General features: G+C 38.4%; 1 protein-coding gene across 2 annotated transcripts in view; it reads left to right on the plus strand.

The window, feature by feature from the left end:
- Positions 1–10,333: 10,333 nt before the first annotated feature.
- Positions 10,334–22,031, plus strand: part of LOC114707395 (putative selection and upkeep of intraepithelial T-cells protein 1 homolog) — a 40,739-nt gene continuing 29,041 nt past the window's right edge. For both annotated transcript variants that reach the window (XM_037202823.1, XM_037202824.1), the window contains exon 1: positions 10,334–10,640. The gene's annotated coding sequence lies outside the window, so the exon portion shown is untranslated. The remainder of the gene's footprint in view (positions 10,641–22,031) is intronic.

The following is a 22,031-nucleotide window of genomic DNA, read 5'->3' on the forward strand; positions in this document are numbered from 1 at the left end:
TAGCTACATTAAAGTCTGCATAACATCTCCAGAATGTTCTGACTTTCTGACTTTCAAAGTCTCCATTGAGAAGTTGGGTATTATTTTGATGGGTCTGTCTTTATATGTTATTTGACCTTTTCCCTTTGCAGCTCTTAATACTTTGTCTTTATTCTGTATGTTTGGTGGTTTGATTATTATGCAATGAGGAGACTTTTTTGGGGGTCCAGTGTATTTGGTCTTCTATAAGCTTCTTGTATCTTTATAGGAATTTTCTTCTTTAGGGTGAGAAAGTTTTCATCTATGATTTTGTTGAATATATTTCCTGTGCATTTGAGCTGATATTCTTCTCATTCTTCTATCTCTATTATTCTTAGGTTTAGTCTGTTCATGGTGTCCTAGATTTCCTGGATGTTTTATGTAATGACTTTGTTGGCTTTAATGTTTTCTTTGATTGATAAATCCATTTCCTCTATCATATCTTCAACAACAGAGATTCTTTCTTCCATCTCTTGTATTCTGTTGGTTATGTTTGTTCCATCTGTAGTTCTTGTTTGTTTTCTCAGATTTTCCACCTCCAGCATCCCCTCAATTTGTGTCTTCTTTATTAACTCTATTTCAGTTTTCAAATTTTGAACTGTTTCCTTCACCCATTTGATTACTTTTTCTTGGTTTTCTTGACTTTCTTTAAGGGATTTATTTATTCCTTCCAATTTTTTTGTTTGTTTGTTTCTCTATTTCTTTAAGGTAGTTTTTCATTTCCTCTTTGAAGGCCTCTATTATCTTCATAAAGACATTTTTAAGGTCATTTTATTCTGTTTCTTCTACATTGGGATGTTCAGGGCTTGGTATTGTAACTAGGTTCTGGTGGTGTCATATTGCTCTTTATGCTGTTAAATGTATTCTTGCACTATCATCTACTCATCTCTTCCTCCAATCAGAGCAAGTAGTGTTTGTGTCTCAGGTAGCCGCTCTTCATCCAATCAGCACTGGAGGAGTCTGTGTCACAGGAAGCTACTTAGGTCTCAGGGAATGAGTAGGTTTGAGGGATAGAATGGGGCTTGTAGATTACAGGGTCCAATGGGTATGGGCTGGTCAGGCCTGCCTGCAGGGGTCTTGCCTGCTTACCTGAAACTGGGACTGTAATAGATGAGGGTAGGGTGCACTTGTTGTGCCCCTGGACCTAGGGAATAGAGGCTGGGGTGACTGGCTGAAAGAACAGTCAATCACCTCTTGGTCCAATTACAGCTAGCAAAGTTTGTCTCATGGAGGAGCTGAAGTCTCAGGGAATGAGTGGATTTGGGGGACAGAGTAGGGCTTGTAGATTGCAGGGTCTGATGGGAGGATCAGACATGCTTGCAGGAGTCTTGCCTGCTGTTCTACAAGTGGGGTTGCAATGGGTGGGGTGGGGGGCACAGGTCAAACTAGCTCTTAAGATCTCCCTTACCCACTACCTTCTGGTATGCCTCTAGCTACTAGTTTTGCTAGATCAAAACCAGAGTATTGTCCTCAATTTTTTTTTCTAACCATAGCTCTAATAAATTCCTATGAGTTGATTCATTATGGATAATTCCTATTTGTGTTCTTCCATATCCTTTAGCAGGGAATAAGCTGGCATTACATTTTATTGAATTTTTGTTAGATTCATGCCAGGATTAGAAATATTCCTTGTGTTCTATGTTAAGTTCAAATTTAGTCCTCTCTGCCTAAAATCAAGTGTGAGACTGTCTTAATCATATTAGATTTATGCTTTGAGTGATGCCTCTAACACTCCAAACACAGTTTGTTTTGTTGTTGTTGTTATTGACTTACTTTAAGAAGAATTCTTACTTATTTGTAGCTAACAGTAATTCTTCATTTAGTTACTGAATGAATAATGTCCACTTCTTTCTCCCACTATAGTAATAGTTTCCCATAAGGGAAAGATCTTCTAGTTTTGCCTCTCTTACAGAGGAGACTTCTGTCCATTTCCACAGAACATTTTTTGAAGTTTCTCACCCTGTCTCCATCCATTTTCATGGATTCTCAGTGTGAGTCACAATAAAATTTCTACAACTGAATGTAAGCTTTCTTTGTATTTTTCTAGGGATTTATTCACTAAGATAACACACACTTGGTTTTATCTTGCTGAATGGGGCTAGAGAGATGGGTCAGAAGTTAAGTGCACTGACTGATCTCCCAGAGGACCTGAGTTCTATTCCTAGCACCCACATCTAGCTCACAACCATCTGTAACTCCAGAATCATGGGATTCAACACTCTCTTCTAGCATCTGAGTGCACTGTGCACATGTGGTGCCTAGATGTGTATGCAGGCCAAATAAACATGTACAAAATAAAATAAAATATTTAAATTTTAGCTGAAGCCTTCATACAAGTTTGTGTGGTGACTCTTACTCTTTGAATGCTCTGCCTCAGTGGATGCCATGATTTTGTCTCAACTATATATAATCTTAAGTCTTTTTCCCTAAAAAGCTGCAAAAATCAAGAAAAATTATGATTTTGTTGAATATCCAGCTTCTATTTGTTCTTAATTTTGGGATGACACTTCAAACTTTATGAAAAAAATTAATAATCTTTAACATTGTCTGAGGATGGGTGGGTATTTAAGGTTTGTATAAGATTATTTAAAAAATCAATTAGGATTATTCTTAAGTGATCTAGAGACTTTCAAAGTGATATGATCATTACACTCTAATTAGAACAGGGTTTTCTTATCTCTGATTCTAATATCAAAATAATGAGAAACTCAGTCAAAGTATTCTCATTAATCTATTCAACACATAGGGATAACAAGGCATGAAGCTCTCTCTTGTTTGCAACATTAAGGAAGTTTTTCACCAGACAGAATTCTCACATACATAAATACAGAACAAGAAAAATCATGTAGCATTAGATCTAGTAAATTTAGATTTGATTTCTAACATTCAAATTAGTAAAGATATCATTATTATGCATTTTTTATTATTCTTCCCACTAAAAAAATCTCAAAAATTTTCAAGGCAAATTATCTATAGCTGGATCACTCTCAATATAAGTTGCACAATACAATGCCCTAGAGGCCTTTCACAGATTAGGATGGCACACCCTATGCCACTGTAGTTCTCAAGTTCTCCAGATGAATTTTAAAAGAGGAGGGCCACTAATAAAGTCAGATATAAAACCATGCCAAAAGAACAAGATTAACTGGTCAGGTTAGGAAAGGAATATGAGGTATAAACATTTCATAAGAGAAGGAATCTTAACCATTTTGAAACCTTTTGTTATTTTCTTAGAGAAAAACGTCTTCTAACAGTGCCCAGTGATAGGTCCAAAGCCCCCAACCAAAATGACAGTGCCGGTGATATTGTTGTAAACAGAAGGATTATTGAGAAGTAAACAGAAGGATTTATAACATGTAAAGAAGCCTAAAGGAAGGTTTCTGTTTACCACAAAAGCACATCTCCTAAAGAAGTTTCCTTTTTTGCCAGGAACAACCCTTAATCATCCAGGAACCTGTAGTTGTTTTGTTTTTGTTTTTTACACTTTGGGGACCCACCACCCAGCTCCCAAATATATACATGGAGACTTATTCTTATTTATGAATATCTGGCCTTAGTTTGGCTTGTTTCTAGCCAGCTTTACTAAGTTAAATTATCCCATTTCTCTTTATATTTTGTGTTGGTTATGTTGGTTATGCTGCGGCACTGCCCCTCGTGGCTGGTTGCTGCCCGCAGTGGCCATGCCGGTGGAGGAACGTGCTGATTAAAAGAATCATAGCCATGGTTACCTTTTTAGAGCTTTATTGGGGGGAGGGGAGGGAGAGGGAGAGAGACAGAGACAGAGACAGAGAGACACAGAAGGGGGAGGGAAGGAGGGGGGCAACGGGAGAAAGGAGTGGAGAGGAGAGGGGACAGAGACCCCACAGAGGGCCCACCTGCTTTTTAGGCTGGGAAGCCGGCGAAGGCTGATGATGTAATTAAGGATGTACTTAAGGACCAAATCCTTACATTTTGCCTCTTGACATTTTACCTTTATATATCGAATATATCAATGTTTCATTCTTACTCCATGCCTGACTGCATGGCTAAGTGGCTGGACCCTGGCTTCCTCCTCTCCTCCTTTTCTTGCTCTTCCTTCTTCCCTAGATCTCTTTTCCTAGATTTCTTTTACTCTATCTGCCCACCAGTCTCACCTGTTTCTCTCTCCTGCCTAGCTATTGGCCATTCAGCTTCTTATTAGACCATCAGGTGTTTTAGACAGGCAAAGTAACACAGCTTTATGGAATTAAACAAATGTACCATTGAAGAATTCAAGACATCTTCGCATCATTAAACAAATATTCCACAGCATAAATCAATGTAACAAATCTTAAACTAATATTACACAACATTTCCTCCACTTGTCTAAATAAAATGAAAGATTTAACTTTAATATAGTCAAACTATGTATAGCAAAAGCAGTTTCAAGTATCACATTTACAATATTCAGTCCATTTGTATTTAGCAAATTCAGAGAAAATACTCTATTATCTATCTTACCTTAGTGAATTCAAACTTTTATATCTAATTTACTTTTTATCATAACTAAGGAAAGCTATAACTCTAACTATTTAGTCTTTAACTCCATCAAAGAGCCCAGAAGGATCTAATATTACCTAACAACAGAGATATATGGTTGCCTGTACTGTAACCCAAAGTTCCTCTGCAAAGTTTGGGCATCCATCTTTAGCCTACAGGCCTAGAATATCTGGTAGACTTTACCGTGAAGCAGGAAATTTGAATGACTATCCCACCTTGTATTGTTTGCCAGGAGCAGATGTGTCTCATTGTCATGAAAATCTTAGGTTATTAAAAATCTTAAATACTATATTCTCTAGGTTCTTGAAGTGTTTGAAAATTATCTGTCTAAAATATACCTGTTTAACCTTGAAAACATACCTAATGTAACTACAAGTTTGATTACTATAAGTTAACTACTAACCTCATTTCTTAATTCTAGATTGCCTCTTTAAATGAGCTACATAAGCTTAGTAACCCAAACAAGAATAGAAACATTTATGCAGTTTAATGAAAATAAAAATAACTTTAAATTTGTATCAATATACCAAAATCCATGCAATGCAAAATATCTGAGATTAATAGTTGCCTTTTTAACCTATATTCCTGTATTCCCCTAAATGACAACAAACATCCATAATTCAACAAATAACCAACAACCACCCACCCACTTCTTGGAAATGTGGGTGTCATTTTCTCTAGGGTGCTTCCTGCTGTCTATGGGCAAAGGCATCTTAGGGTCCCTGAGAAAATTGAGATAATGGCCAAGTCCTGTGAAGACCAACTGTAACCTTTGTTGATACATACATATGCATTACCTGTATAATACAAGACTCAGGAGGTTCTCCTCTAATCAATTCTGATCCATATTAGCCTGGATGGAATCCACAGCCTTTTGTTTCCTGTGGAAACAAAAGCAAAACCTTTTCTCCAAAGCAATGCATTTATTAGTTCCATTTTAAAGTTAAAGCATCCTTAAAATATCTAAGCTGGTTTATTTCAGCAGTCCCTCTTTCAATCCCATGTCTCTTAATAGCTGTCGTTTGCTTATCTTCCAGTTGTTGGTCAATAAGGTCCCACAGACTTCCCAACATTATAAACTGTAGCCAATGCTATTGGTTATCCTCTAGAGCTTGACAGTAATCCCTATTGCTGAAGACATCTTATATTTGTGGCATAGAACATGGAAAAATCTAACTGATACTCAACTAGAAGTTTTATCCCTATCAGCTAGCATTCATAGGGTTGGAAGGTCCTCTACATGCTACCAGAAAAGAAGAGTAATCTTTGATTTCGTCCAGCTATGAACTCTGTGAACTATAATGGCTGTGGTGGTTTGAATATGAATGGCCCTTATAGGCTCACATATTTGAATGCTTAGTCACCAGGAAGTAGAACTGTTTGAAATAATTGGAGACTAGGAGATATGGCCTTGTTGGAGGAAGTGTATCATGGGGTTAGGCTTTGAGTTTTCAAAAGCCCATGCCGAGCCCAGTGTCTCTTCTCTGCCTGCACGGACAGGAGTGAGAGATTGATAGCTCTTTCTCGATTCCGTTACTTCTCCAGCAACATGCTTGCCATGCCTTCTGCCATGTTTCCCCCCATGATGACAATGGACTAAACCTCTGAAACTGTAAGCAAGCCCCTAATTAAATGCTTTCCTTTATAAGAGTTGCCTTGGGCATGTTGTCTCTTTATAGCAGTAGAACAGTGACTAAGACAATGACCTTCCTGCAAGTTATGCATATTTAATAACGGGAAAATCAACTATTTTTAATGGATTTAAAGCCAATTTGATGAGATAGAACCCATATATGAATTGTCAGTGAGGTCAAAAACTTAAAGATACATAGGTCATGAGCCTTAGAGAAAAGCCTACTATCATTAATCTGCTAAATGAAAAAGGAACAAAATGACTCCTTTTGGCATATAGATCAGCACAAAGCTTAACTTTGTCAGAGTAACTTCTTGCAATAGATAGTAATTAACACAGAAAAGACAAGCTGGTCAACATGCAGAGTGTGGTGAGCTCCTCGGCCAGCGAGGAAGAACGACCACCACTTGAGGACTCTTCTCAGATCACACTTTATTGGAGTGCCTCTTGATTAAGGGAGAGCGGGAGGTGAGGGGGTTCCGAGGCCCCTAAAATGCAGCTGCTTATATAGGGAATCAGGCAAACGTGCCGTACTGTGATTGGGTCCCGCCAGGATGCGAGCATGAGGAGCCACAGGATAGGCTGAGGACATAAGGTCGATTACCATACCCATGCATGCACAGGTCACAGGACACGTAGTCCCGAGAGCATAGCCAAATATGGAGTTGTTTATAGCTAGGCTACCAGGAAGCCAGCGCCATCTTTGAATGGTGGCTCCCTACATCTCCCCCCTCTTTATTAATTGAATACCAACACAAATATGTCATCCAATCAGGTCCCCACCTCATGATGTGTTGACCGATCGAGGATGAGTTAACTGTGCATAATTGCCTGCATACCTTCCCGAGTGCAATGGACCAACCAGTCCCTGGGGTGCAAAGGCTATGCATGTAACAATTGTCCACATACCTTTCCGTGTGCAATGGACTAACCAGTCCCAGGGGTGCAAAGGCTATGCGTGCAACAATTGTCCACACACCTTCCCGAGTGCAATGGACTAACCAGTCCTGGGGGTGCAAAGGTTGTGTGGATATTAGGTATTCTTTAAGGCAGAAAGCCAGATCTGGGGGGGAGGAGCCACACTCCAAAGCGGCTAATGCTTGAGTGATAATGACCTTGTCCTTTTTTGTACGTGTTGGCAAACGGCAGACCAACCACAGACAAAGCACACACCCCCCAAGGCAGCATGCTAAAAATATACCCACCCCCACCCATTCTTTAAACAGGGAAAAGGTAGATGCAATCCGGGAGGACAGTCCCTCTGCCAGGCTGATATCCACTCATGTGGAGTTGATGGTCACCACTGCCATTTTCAGTTTTTCCAGTGTCTCTTCGAATTCTCCAGACCAATTTCCTATAAGATAACTGGACAACTGTTTAGACAAATTCGCTGCTCGGGAACCATTCTGAAACTGCACACTAGTGACACACAAACCAGGCATTAAGGTATAACTGACTGTTACTCCGTAAGCTCGAGCAGCCTCTACCAGGTCTTTTAATTGTTTGTAAGGCACAGGTTCATGATATCTGTTGTTTGTTTGTGGGTCTTCAAAAACTGGAAACGCGGACGCTAGCGGCGCCCAGGTGTCTCTCCTGATAAAATGACAACCTCCACCTGTTTGTAGATACGAAGGTGTTGCTGGGGGTGGATGTGGTCCCAAAGGCGCCGTTGGTTCCACATTCACTCCAGATTATAAGGAGGGGGTCGCTACCACCCATATCTCTCTTCCTCATATTCAGCTGCAGCTTCCTCTAAATTTTCCTCCTTATCTGAATCTAATTCATTATCAGATAAATCAATTTTTGCAAATTCCTCTAATACTAGATACAAAGGGTTCCCTTTCTTTTCTGAATTTTCTTCCTTCTCTGGTTTATTTTCTTTAATTTCCTTTTCTTTATTCTTTTCTTTCTTCTTTTTAGGCCTACTTAAGTTCTCCCCTTTAGAGTCTGATTCTGATAGACTACCCTGGTGTTTGCTTAATGCTTTGTGTCCCTCTCTAATAATCATAAGAAGGAACACGAAAGCAAACACAAGCGGATTAATCCCAGCAATCAGCATACCTGGAGAACTTACCGACGTCACCGCTCCGTGTGTTGAGTTCTGAATCGTCTTCGACCCCTCACCTGGTGTCCGAAGTGTCCTTCCCGGGTTTCGGCACCAGTTGCGGCGAGCTCCTCGGCCAGCGAGGAAGAATGACCACCACGCGAGGATTCTTCTCAGATCACACTTTATTGGAGCGCCTCTTGATTAAGGGAGAGCGGGAGGTGAGGGGTCCCAAGGACTAAAATGCAGCTGCTTATATGAGGACTCAGGCAAACGTGCCATATTGTGATTGGGTCCCGCCAGAATGCGAGCACGAGGAGCCACGGGATAGGCTGAGGATATAAGGTCGATTACCATATCCGCGCATGCGCAGGTCACAGGACACATAGTCCCGAGAGCATAGCCAAATATGGAGTTGTTTATAGCTAGGCTACCAGGAAGCCAGCGCCATCTTTGAAAGGCGGCTCCCTACAGCAGAGAATAAGCAATTTTGGAATACTCAGCCCTAAAAGAGATATCTATCATGCCTCCCTCATCATTGCTCAGGAATCTATGCAGAAAAGGAGAAAAGAAGACTGTAAGAGACAGAAAGGATAGATGACTTTAAAGAAACAGATTTTTCTAGGCAAAACAGAGCAGAAGTACATATGAAGTCACAGAGACTCTTATGTATGTGTAAATCCTGCACAAACTCAAACCAGACAAAATTCCAGCATGAAAGAGTGGGCATGAAATTCCACCCAAACCCAAGGAGATATTAGCAATTGATAGCCACAGCAAGAGAGTAAGTCAGTTTTCTTTAGTGGAGTGACACTAAGTACATCAAACATAGTCCAGGGCAGGCCTTGAACCAAGGCTTAGTCAGTCAACACAAACTGGACTCTGTTTTTGCTTTGTTTTCCTTTTTCAACAAGAGAACATGAAGTTGGGTGGGAGAGAGGAAAATATGAGGTGATCAGGAGGAGTTGAGGGAGGGGAATGAATATGATCAAAATATAGTGTATGCAGTTCTCAAAGACTAAATAAAAATGTAATTTTAAAAAGATTTTTAAAAAATTAAAAAGAAGAAAAAAGCACTGAGTACCAGCATTCACTCAACTTTGCTTGATGACTTTGATCACAATGTGACCAGCAGGATGCCTCCACACCATGATGCACTTTATTTGGAACTGTAAGCCAAAATAAATCATTTCTTCCAGATGGTTTTGGTTGGGTATTTGGTCACATCAACCTGAATAATAACTAATACATGCATATTATGTAAAGATACTACATTGTTTACACAAAAGTATATACATATGCATGTATCATCACTAACATATATATTAAGTTTATAGTTATAATTATATATGTATATATAAAGACACATTCATTTTCTTATACTTACATATATGTGAATGTACATGTATAAATATATGTGATTATTTTTATAAATATATTCAAATGTGTACATAATTATTTTTTAAAGTGCATTTATAAAATTATATGCAATAAATCCTCACTCTCTTAAGTTTCTTCTTATCAGATATTTTGTCAAAGCAATGAGAAAAGTAACTATTACAGTACATATACACACATATGCTTTTAAAATTGTCATTTTCGTAAGTTTATCCTTTTACTTTCATCAGTTCATCTTTTTTTACCCTGCACCAGCTATCTTAAATTATCATATGTGTTCTGGATCCTTCACATTTTATTCTTTTTTTTTTTTCGAGACAGGGTTTCTCTGTGTAGCTTTGCGCCTTTCCTGGAACTCACTTGGTAGCCCAGGCTGGCCTCGAACTCACAGAGATCCGCCTGCCTCTGCCTCCCGAGTGCTGGGATTAAAGGCGTGTGCCACCACCGCCCGGCCACATTTTATTCTTATTTTAAGGTCAGATTTTTCTGTTACCCTGGAAAAATTGCTGGGCTCCTTTGCTTCATGGGATAACTGGTTATTTTGTTTCAAGAATCTTGCTGGCCATTGTGTGCTCTCTGAAAGTTGAATTGAGAGTCTTTTGCTTGTACTTTCATTAATTGAGTCTTCTGCCATGCCAAATAAATCAATCATATCTTTTTTGGGGGCAGTACTCAGTGCATGACAGGTATGAGTCAGATTTTGTTTTGCTCCTTCACTGGGAGACAGAAGCTTTGTTAGTGCTTAAGCAATATGAAGTGAAAGCTGCACAAACGTTTCACTTGTCTGTGGATGAAACCAGCCCACTAGGAATTTCTCTGCAAAAGAGAACAAATTTTCAGGTGGGCAGGATCATACAGCCAGAATTTGAGAAAAGAAGAAGCTTGATGGTCAGCTTTACCTAGGATTTGACTCTGGATCATCTTTCCCTGGATACAGAAAAACACCTGACCATTATCAGAAACCCAGATGACCCAACTGAGTTTGTCTGTTGGAATAGTGGAGAGCTGACTTGCAACCATCAGTCTCAAGTAAGTATCAGAACTTACAAAGGTTGTGTACCTAGTAGTCTATTCATGAGAGGTCTATTCTATCATTTTCTGTTGCCTGTGCCTCTGGGAAAATTCTTATTATTAGCTAGTTCTTACATCATAAATAAACCCAGTTCTATTAATCTATGTATTGCCATGAGGCCGGTGCCTTACCAGTACTTTCACTTCTTGCTTCTTGGATGACTCGCTGGCTTTTCTTTGACTCTGCCATCTCCCTGTATCTCTGCTTGGATTTCCTTCCTGGCTATATCTTGCCTTGCTATAAACCAAAACAGCTTCTTTATTAAACAATGGTAATAAAATATATTCACAGTATATAGAAAGACATCCCATAGCACAGGCTTATTTAATTCAACAATTTTTTCTATTATCCAATGTCTCTCCACAGCTCTCATTCCTTTTTCACTAGAATTAAAAAACTTCAAAGTTAATAAAGCATTGTGAAATATATCCCTGGGGTTGTTTATTACCGCTTTCTGTTTATTAAGCATATATTTTAAAGTACAATTAGAACTTTCTATAACTAGTTGTCGTGTAGGATTCTGTGATATACCTATAAAATGTTTTATATTGTAATATGCAAAAAAATTGTTTCATTTTTTAGAGACATATGCTGGAGTATTGTCACTCTTAATTTGTACAGGTACCCCCATGATTTCCATAACTTCTAATAAATATGTGATTACAGAATTAGCCTTTGCTGGACTAAAGCAGTTGTCAATTGAAATCCTGAATGAGTATCTATGGTATAATGCACATACTTTAATTTTTCAAATTCTGCAAAATGAAACACATCCATTTGTCAAATTCATTTCTTTGAGTACCCTTTGGGTTGCTTCGTTCAGGTAGTGGAGTTTGGTTAGAGAAAGGACAAGTAGGATATTTGCTTATAATTTCCTTAGCTTGTTGCCAGGTGATAGAAAAATCTTTCTTCAAACCCTTGATACTAACATGGTGTTTCTTATAAAATTCTGATGCTTCTAGCACATTTCCTACCAAATAGCTGATCAATTTCATCATTACCTTGTGTTAGAGGGCCTGGTAGCCCCATATGGGATCTGATATATGTTATATATAAGGGATGGTTTCTATTTCTGATTATTTCTTGTAATTGAATAAGCAATAAAGTTAATTATGAATCATCTGAAATAATTCCAGTGGTTTCAATATGTAAAACAACTCTTTCTGCATATTAAGAGTCTAACTATTTTAAGAGGTTCTGGAAATCTAATAATAGAATGAGAATAGCATATAATTCTGATTTTTAACTGAATTATAAGAGCTTTGAGCCACTTTACTTATTTTTACTGTCTTATAACCTGCCTTTCCTGATTTATTTGCATTAGTATAGACTCTAGGGACTCTAGAAATTAGTGTTCTCTGTGTGATGTGAAGAAGGATCTAATTAGTTCTCTTTATAAACTCAAGTCTCTTTCTTTGGGGATTTTTTTTTTGCTAATCTTTCCCCCCCACCAAAAAAAAAAACCACTGGAAGCTCTTTGCAATTTTTATTTTCCATCTACAATGAGGCAATTTCAACATTAATAAAAGGTACCACAATTTCTGCTTGGTCTATTCTTGCTAATTGATGAAGTCACAATTTTCTTTAAGAATCATTCCAAAAACATTTTCTATATAGGTCTTTAATTTTTTACTTTGTTTGTATGGTAAAAATATCCATTCTAAGATCTCATATTTTCTCTCCATAAGAATTTCTGTGGTAGAATTTATAGAATGTAAAATAATCAGAATACAATCAAGCTCTGTATCTAAATGATCTATATGTACATCTTGTGATTTCTTTTCTACCAAAGCCAGTTCTCTCCCAGCCACAACTGATAATTCTCATGGTCTATTTAAGTCCTTATCACCTTGAAAGGTTTGAAATAAATTGCTTCATTCTTGAGTTGTTAATCCAGTTGTGGGACATAGTTATCAAATATTTCCCAGCAGTTTTTTTTTTGTTGTTTTTGTTTTTGTTCTTGTTTTTCAAGATAGGGTTTCTCTGTGTAGCTTTGTGCCTTTCCTAGAACTCACTTGTAGCCCAGGCTGCTCTCGAACTCACAGAGATCCGCCTGCCTCTGCCTCCCAAGTGCTGGAATTAAAGGCGTGTGCCACCACCGCCTGGTTTCCCAGCAGTCTTGAAAATCATTAAAAGTTCATAATTAATCTCTCCTGAATTGTACATTCTGTGGTTGAATTTTTGTAAACCTCTCTTATATCCCAGGCAATTAATAGAATTTCCTCTTTGTGTTTTCTTCCAGAGCAATTTGTAATCCCCAGAAAAGTAAAATTTTCTTTACCTCTTCAAACTTTTTTTTCTAAGATATCTAAGTCTGAATAAGCTAGTAAGATATCATTCATACAATGGTAAATTGTGTATTTAGGGAACTGATTATGAATTATTAACAATGGCTGCTGTACAAACTATTGATAGAGGGTGGGACTGTTTAAGATCCCTTATAGAAGAACTTTTCACTGATACCTTTTTACAGACTCAGAATTATTTTAAGTAGGCACTGTAAAGGCAATTTTTATCCATCCTCTTCTTGCAAAAGCAAAGTTAAAAAATCCAGTCTTTTAAATCAATCACTATAATAAACCATCATTTAGGTAATAAAGAAGGCAATGGAATTCCAGGCTCCAAAGAGAATTTTGGCTGAATCACCTTATTTATGGTTCTTAAATCTGTTAATTTTTTCCATTTTTCATATATCTTTTAAATGACAAATATAGGAGAATTTCAAAGACTGGTTGATTCTTCAATGTGTTAAACGTCTAACTGCTCCTGTACCAGCTGTTCTAGTGCCTGTAATTTTATTTTATGTCAACGGCCATTTTCCCACCAACACAGGTTTTTCTATTAACCACATTGTAAAGGTAGGGTTGTTGATACCCTTGAAAGAACACCAGCTGTTGTGCCCTGCTTATGTACAATCTGAATGGTCTGTCACTGTTCTTGATAATACTTTTTAATATTTCTCTCATAATCATTATTTATTTTATGGTTTGTTTCTGAGACTGGAGGAATGCTAATATGTGGTTTCCATTACTGCAACAAATCACATTCCCATAAATTCATTGCCATGTTAGCCACTGTAGTGGGTAGCCATTCCAACTTGGATCTGGAAGTTCCAACCCCCACTGAGACTCTGGCAACTGTCACGCCTACGAGGCGGGGCCAGGGGAGGCGCCTGGAGACCAGAGAGCTGGATGGACCAGCGCTCGCTCTGTGCGCTCTCTGTGCCGGGATGCTGAATGGTGGAGGTTGACTGAGCAGAGCTCCAGAGAACACTGCTGGACTGCGATACACCTTCCCCAGACCCTGTGACCTACCTATTACTTAATTTGCGAGTTACGCCATTTAATAAATATCCTTTTAACTACGTGGAGTGGCCAAAATAATTTCACCAATAAGCCACATGTGTTTTTAATTTTCCTATCTGTCCCTCTGTCCCTCTGTCTTGCACTTTGTTTTACCTGAGATAAAGTTCCAGTCCCAAGAAGCTGAAACATTTGCCTCCTGAAGAGGTCAATCTGGATGCCAAGATTTTGGTGAAAGTATTATTACATCTTTACCTTACCAAACCCTTAATTTCAATGCCATTTGTCCCTATTTTTAGCTTTGGTCACTGATCATTTATAGAAGTTTGCCAAAATACCTGTTTTCAGGTCTCTCCTGAACTTTTTGTTGTAGCTATAGAAGTTTTTATGTCTTTCATCACATCCAGAGCTGTGTTGTTTTTAACAACATGTATTAAGTCTTTTAATTGATCTGTGGATAAGTTTCTCCAATGATGACTGAGAATGATTGAGCCAAATTTGATATTAGAGCCTGTGTGAGGCCCCTCAGGATGTTTCCTGATGGCAAAGGGTTACTTTGCCTGTCCCTTGTTGATCTGCTTTCATTAGTCCAATGCCAACCTTTGCCATGCCTTCTGTTTACTAGAGAAGGCTGGGTCTTTCTGTTTGAATTATCTCTAGAAAAAAAAGTTATTTCTAAGGACATCTTGCCTACACTCCCTTTTCAAATGACCTTATTTACCATTAAAACATCTGACATTCTCTTTTTCTTAAATTTCTATAAATTACTTCTACCCAAGCAGCATCATAAGTGTGATATACAATATCAGGCATATTTCTAATTTATTCATCTATTGGTGCCAATCATGCCTTTAAAGAACAAATCACCCTTTTGCATTCTGAATTAGCATTTTCAAAAGTCAAAGATTCAATTAATATTTGTCTAACTTCTAAATATTATATCCTTCTATTTACAACTGAAATCAATCTTTGTAAAAATTAATCAGTGAAGCCAGGTAGTGGTGGTGCACGCCTTTATCCCAGCACTTGGAAAGCAGAGCCAGGTGGACCTCTGTGAGTTTGAAGCCAGCCTGGTCTACAGAGTGAGATCCAGGACAGGCACCAAAACTACACAGAGAAACCCTGTCTTGAAAAACCAATAAATAAATAGATAGATAGATAGATAGATAGATAGATAGATAGATACATACATACATACATACATACATACATACATATCAGTGAAGACTTCTTTGGGGCCTTGTATAGTTTTAGTAAAGGATTTAAACCTCTATCCTGATTCTTTAACCTGTCCCAAGCATTGAAAGCTGCTAAACAATATAGCACCCAAGTATGGTCACAAAATCTATACTGTCTTTTCAAATCAGCATACTGACCCTCATTGAATAGCTAATCTTGGGAAATTTCCATACCTTGAGCTATACCTCATTGTTCTATGACCCTAGGTCCTTTTTTCCAACATGTTCTCCATTGTAACTGAGGGCCAGGTTCCAACATAGTTGTAGTTAAATCTTTCTAGTCTTAAAGTATAATTCTTTCGAGTTGCCCATGAATTTAACATCTGCTTCACACAGGATGAATGCATAGCATATGAAACAACTATCTCTTTTTTTTTTTTTGTGATATATATTTTTTATTTTACAATACCATTCAGTTCTACATATCAGCCATGGGTTCCCCTATTCTCCCCCCTCCCACGCCCTCCCCTTACCCCCAGCCCACCCTCCATTCCCACCTCCTCCAGGACAAGTCCTCCCCCGAGGACTGTGATCAACTTGGTAGACTCAGTCCAGGGAGGTCCAGTCCCTTCCTCCCAGACTAAGCCAAGTGTCCCTGCATAAGTTCCTGGTTTCAAACAGCCAATTCATGCATTGAGCACAGGACTTGGTCCCACTGCCTAGATGCCTCCCAAACTGATCAAGCCAATCAACTGTCTCAACAACTATCTCTTTAAATCTCTTCAAATCAAAAACTTCTACAGGATTCCAGCCAACTTCTGCATAGCCTTGGAGGTGCATATCATCTGTTAGTTGTTCTTGAATGGTAACTGGATAAACTGAGGTTGGTTATCTAATAATCTTTGGCTGCTCCTCTTCAATTTCATAATTCAGTGGTTCAGCACATTGTGCTCTAAATTCCTCTGTGTATGAATATTTTTCCTATTTTCATTAGTAGGTCTTTCTAAGGCTTGTATCTTATCTGTCAAATTTTTATTATTTTCATTGAAAAGCCTTAATAAGGCTTGTATATTATCAGTAGTAAGTCTTTCTAAAGCTTATATCTTATCAATATCATATTTGACAGCTATTAAACTATTTTCTTAAGAATAAAATAGGAATTACCAAACTAATAGTATTATGTCAATCCTAGCTAAGTGGTTTGTTGTAGTATATTTGTATACTGTGTGAATATGTATTGCTGTGATTGGTGTAATAAAAAGCTGAACAGCCAATAGCTAGGCAGGAGGTATAATCGAGACTTTAGGGTGGAGAGAAGGAGAGAACTCTGGGAAGATGACAAAGTCACCAATCAGACACAGAGGAAGCAGCATGAACCATATGGAGAAATGAGGTAATGAGCCATGAGACAAAATGTAGATTAAAATAAATGGGTTTATTTAAGTTATAAGAGCTGAGGGGGACAAGTCTAAGCTAAGATGAAGCTTTCATAATTAAAAATAAGTCTCTGTGTCATTATTTGTGAGCTGGTGGTCCAAAGGAAAGTCGAATTGTAGTTATTTATCACGTTTATTTTTTTCCATTTGCAAGCCATTCATAGTAGCACTAAAGAGGGTTCTAACTCCCTGCATTGTGATATTTCTGATTCTTAATGTGGCAAACATTTTTCTTTTTTATTTTTAATCCTAACTGCCCCTTTAAGAATTCCCAGGTATCTCACCAAATCTGCTAAAGATGGCAGAAAAGGGGGAACTGTGTGCGGGTAACCAGCTGTGTCAGTTCTGGAGAGAAAGGTATCCTGACTTGTTGGGAAGTCAGGCTAAACCTGCAAGTGTGAAGGGAAGGTATCCTGGATACCTATAGCTGTAATGAGAAAAGTGTCCGGACTTATCAGGATGTCAGGCTATACCTGAAGCTGGGGTCTGATGGAGGATGTTCTCCCCACAGGATGTGGCAATCCTGATGCTCTCTGAGAGAGAGAGCTGCTACAGCTGAGCTCTGCTCTGCTCCCAAGGGAGTTTTCCAGGAGAGGTATCCTTTTCTTCTCTGCTCCGGCCCAAGTTGTTACTTCTGCTTTACTCTGCTAAGCAGAACTCCCTGCAGAAATGTAGCAACCCGTTCCAGCTACGGTGAAGTTGTTACTTCTGCTCTGCTCCCTTAAGGGAACTTCCCAGCAGACATTCTGCTCCATGCCAGCAAGAGAAGATCTTCACCCAAAACTCTTTCAAGAGATTTATTTGGGAAGGAGGAATCCAGGAGAGTGGCTGCTTCTGCCAGAGTGGAGAAGGACAGTTGCCAAGTGAACAGGCAGAGGGGATTGATTATACAGGGCTTTTTATGGGTAGACTTTTGCCAGGGAGAAGATTTTCAGGGAGATAATTGATCAGGTTTCTTCTATCTCCTTGAGCTTGGACAAACTCAGAATGGAATGGCTATATTTCATGCTCAGGGACTGGTTGTTTTCTGCTCAGGGATTGGTTGGTTTTCATGCTCAACGATTGGTTGGTTTCATGTTCAGTTGGTCAGAGGCAGATTTGGCTCTGGTTTTAGGGCCAAAGTGTGTTTCTTTCACTGGTCCTTTTAGCTTTTTGAGTCTAGTTTCAGGGCCAGGGTATATTTCTTTCACTGGCTCTGATTCCAGTACCAAAGTCTGTTTTCTGAGTCAGGGTATATTTCTTTGGTTATACTTTCAGGGCCAGGGTATGTTTCTTTCATAGGCTCTTATTTCAGGGCCACGGTGGGGTTTTTTGGCTGGCCCTTTTACCCTACAGGTGGCCAAGCTTGTCTGTTAGCTCTACCCTCTGACTTAAGGTAAACTTTATTGTCAGTCTCAGGTGTGTCAGAGTGTGATCAAAATATCCCACAATAAATCAAATTTTGATTAAAACTTTATATAAAGGATTTTTTAAAACTAAATCATAATTACAGTTTCCTCTCTCCCTGTTCCACCTTCTAATCCCTGCTTTGTCCCACCTCTTACTTCTTCTCAAATTCATGATGTGTGTGTGTGTGTGTGTGTGTGTGTGTGTGTGTGTGTGAATAGATATAAAAATATGATCCGTTGAGTTCATTTGTTGTTGATTAGATGTATATGACTTGAGGGCTGACCACTTGGCATTGGGTAACCAATTAGGGAGCTCATGCCCAAAGAAGACTAATTCTTTTCTCGGTAGTCAATAGTTACCTGTAGTTCTCTGTTTAGATGTGGGGCCTTGTGAGATTTCCCCTTCCACGACAGCATGTCTATTAGTGTTGTCATTGCTCTGGTCTTGCTTAGGCAGCCATATTGTCGTGGGTTCAATGGTATAGCTTCTCTATCATTTCTAGGAGACACAATTTTGCAACAACAAATCCTTTGGCTCTTACAATCTTCCCACCCTGTGTTCTACAATGTACATTGATCCTTGTGTACAGAGATTGTGTTGTAGATGTATCCCATGATCAGTTGTTCTATGTATTTTGACCAGTTGTGGTTTACTGTATTGGTTTCCCTAGGCAATAAAGAAAAGATTCTCTGATGAATGGTGAGTGCTACACTTATTTCTACAGTTAGGAATTATGTTGGTCTAGTAAATTGGCAGTGGTAATTTCTCCTCTAAGATCCATAACTGCACTAGCCCTGGGCAGTTGGCTCTATTTCCAGTACCAGGTATGATATTCCTCTTGGTGTGTGGGTCTTAAATCCAATTAGAGAGCTGTTGATTGCTGCTAAGATATGAATACTGCTATTGCACATTTTGAAATATTTTTCCATGCTGGTCATGATTATAAATTCACTGATATCATAGCTGGATGGGAATATTGATTGTTTTCTCCTTTGGCACCTTGCATGGCATCTTCTGCCACTCTCAAAGTTAGTCCTCAGGGAGGAGGCTTTCAAGTTGGACCCAGCTCAAATCTGAATCACATGTTCATAAGTACACAATATCTTCAGCAATAGGGACTTTCCTTCACTTCTGGGAGACAACCATGGGAAACAGCAATAGCCTGTATTGTTTTGGGAATCTCCTAGGTTCCCCTGAATAACAACTCAAAATGAGGTTTCTCATACCTGGTGCTGGGGTTTTTCTTAGCTGCCCTATGACTCTCTGGGAAAGCATTGTCAATTCATGCGGCATATCTTCATTAAAATATAGATATACATACACAAATATATTGTTTGTAATTTTTAGGTAAATATAAAGTAGTATAATTCCTCAAGGCTTTTTCAAATATCTTTATTGTTATTAATTCTTTCTCCCCATTCATCTTTATTGACCACTCTCTCCCTTCCCTATTTTAAATGCCCATCCCCATCTCCCCATTTTCCCATTTTCCCCTTCATATCACTTGTGTACTTCTATTCCCCTTCCACGCTCATTTTTTCCTGGTTTCTGTTACTCAAGGATATATACTTACATCTAAAGACTTGCAGCTAGGAGCCACACATGATTGAGTGCATGTGGCATTTGTCTTTCTGTGTCTGTATAACCTCCCTCAGTATAATACTTTCTAGTTCCATCCATCTACTTGAAAGTCATGATTTAACTTTTCTTTACATCTGAATAACATTCTGTAGTGTATATATACCATATTTTCATTATCCATTAATAGGTTGAAGAACATTGAGATTGTTTCCATTTCCTAGATATTGTGAATAGGGTGGAAATTAATATTGCTTGTGCTATATATTGTCAAGTTCTTTGAGCATATGCCAATGACTGGTAAAGCTTGGTCATATGTTAGATTTATTTTTAGTTTTTTAAGAATTCTCCACACTGATTTCCAGACTGCACCAGTTTTCAGTTCCACCAAGAGTGAATGAGGGTTCCAGTTTCCTCACCAGCATTTGTTATAGCTTATTTTCTTGATCTTAGCTACTCTAACTGGTGTGAGATGAAATCTCAAAGCTGTTTCAATTTGCATTTCCCTAATTTCTAAAGAGGAACACTCTTTGAGGCACATCTTACCCATTTTGATTTTTCTTTTGAAAACTCTCTCTTCAGATATAGAGCCTGCTTTTCAGTTGGATTGTTTCTTGACTCTTGTTTTTTTCAGTTCTTTAAACATTCAGAGTATTAGTCCTCTGAAAGATATATAGTTAGCAAAGATTCTCTCCTACTATGTAAGTTCCCCCTTGACTTGAGTGATTGTTCCCTTAGCTGTACAGAAGAGTTTTAGTTTTCTGAGTTCCCACTTGTTAATTGTTGGCCTTAATTACTTGGCAAACAGAGTCCTATTTAGAAAGCCCTTTCCTACACCTACATCTTGTAGGATGCTGACCATGTTGTCTTTGGACAGTTTCAGCATTCCAGGTTTCAAATTGTGGTCACTGATCTTCTGGATTTAATTTTGATGGAAAGTGGTAGATATGAATATTCATTCTTTTACTTGAGGACATCCAGTTTTCTCAGCGCCATTTGTTAGAGATGCTGTCATTCCTCAAGTATATAATTTTGGCATCTTTGTCAATTACCAGTTGGCTACAGTTAGGTGTATTTATGTTGGTGTCTTCTTTTGTGTTTCTATAAGTTGTTTGTGTGTGTGTGTGTGTGTGTGTGTGTGTGTGTGTGCCAGTATCATACTATTTTTATTGCAATACCTCTATAATCTATTTAGAAATTTCAAGTGATAATCTCTCCAGTATTGTTGGTTTTTTTCCAAGATTGCTTTGGCTATCCTTGGTACTTTGTGGTTCCATACAAATTGTAGGATATTTCTGTGAAAAAACTCATGAGAATTTTAGTTGGGATTGTGTTAAATCTACCAACTTCTTTTAGTATAATGATCATTTTCATAATATTAAATCTACCAATCTATGAGTGTGGGAGGTCTTTTCATTTTCTGATGTCTTCCTTAATCTCTTTCCTCAGAAATCTTCAAATAGCTCTGTATTTCCTTGGTTACATTTATTCCAGGATATTGTTTTGAGGTGATTATAAATGAGTGTGCTTATGATCTCTTTCCTAGCATGCTTGTTATTTGTATATAGGAAGGCTAATTTTTGTAAGTTGATTTTTGTATCCTGCCACTTTGTTGAATTTTGAGAAGTTTTCTGGTGGAATTTTGGGTACCTCTTACATATAATATCATATAATCTGCAAATAGGGATAATTTGACTTCTCCTTTACTATTTGTATCCCCTCAATTTCCTCCTCTTGCCTTATTGCTTCAAGCACTATATTGGAAAGGAATGGGGATAGTGAGCAGCCCTGTCTCATTTTTGCTTTCAATGGAATTGCTTTAAGTTTTCTCCTTTTAGATTCATGTTGGTTGTGTATGGTGATAATTTGTTTGTTTTAACAATTTAATCTTGCCTAGAGATCAGAGTGCAGAGCTGAGTCACTAGTTAGTCATAGAGGTCAGGCAGTGGTGGCACACACCTTTAATCCCAGCACTCAGGAGGCAGAAGCAGATCTCTGTGAGTTCAAGGCCACCATGGGATATAAAAGATTGATCCAATCTAAAAGAGAAACAGAGCCAGGCAGTGTGGAACACATGCCTTTAATCCCAGCACTAGGGAGGTTGAGACCAGAAGTGATATAGTTGGGCAGAGAAAGAAATATAAATCAGAAGGAGACAGGAACCCAGACCCTTTCAGGCTGAAGATTTGGTACAGGAAAGAAGTCTAGCTAGCTGCTCTGCTTCTCTGATCTTTCACCTTTCACCCTGATATCTGACTCTGGGTTTTTATCAAGACCAATTAGGACTCATGCTGCAGCTGTGGCTTTGTCATATATAACCCTTAACATTTTAAGATATGTTTCTTCTAGTCCTACTTTTTCTAGAGCTTTTATCATGAAATCATGTTGGATTTTGTCAAAGCCTTTTTATGTATTCATTAAGATGATAACATGACTCCTGTCTTCTGCACATGTAAGTTGCTGTG

This window comes from Peromyscus leucopus, chromosome 2 (assembly GCF_004664715.2).
Source record: "Peromyscus leucopus breed LL Stock chromosome 2, UCI_PerLeu_2.1, whole genome shotgun sequence".
Lineage (NCBI taxonomy): Eukaryota > Metazoa > Chordata > Mammalia > Rodentia > Cricetidae > Peromyscus > Peromyscus leucopus.